The sequence below is a fragment of the Haliaeetus leucocephalus genome, unplaced genomic scaffold (assembly GCF_000737465.1).
Source record: "Haliaeetus leucocephalus isolate CR32 unplaced genomic scaffold, Haliaeetus_leucocephalus-4.0 Scaffold598, whole genome shotgun sequence".
In the NCBI taxonomy this organism is placed as follows: Eukaryota; Metazoa; Chordata; class Aves; order Accipitriformes; family Accipitridae; genus Haliaeetus; species Haliaeetus leucocephalus.
Genome location: NW_010973034.1, coordinates 6,474,044 through 6,474,246, shown reverse-complemented (window position 1 = coordinate 6,474,246; position 203 = coordinate 6,474,044).

Below are 203 nucleotides of genomic sequence, written 5' to 3'. Positions count from 1 at the left end.
GGGGCAAAGTTCCTCCTCCTCCTCCTCCTCGCCTGTCATCGCCAAACACCGGGAGGGGGCTACGGGTTTTCAGCCAAGGAGACGCTGTCCCCGCACAGCCGACGGGTTTCAGGCGCGTTTCTGAGGTGAGGGGGGTTGCCCAGGGGCGGCCCCCGGGTCGAACGGCGGCGGGGCCGCCTCTCCCCGCCGCCCTGAGGCGACGC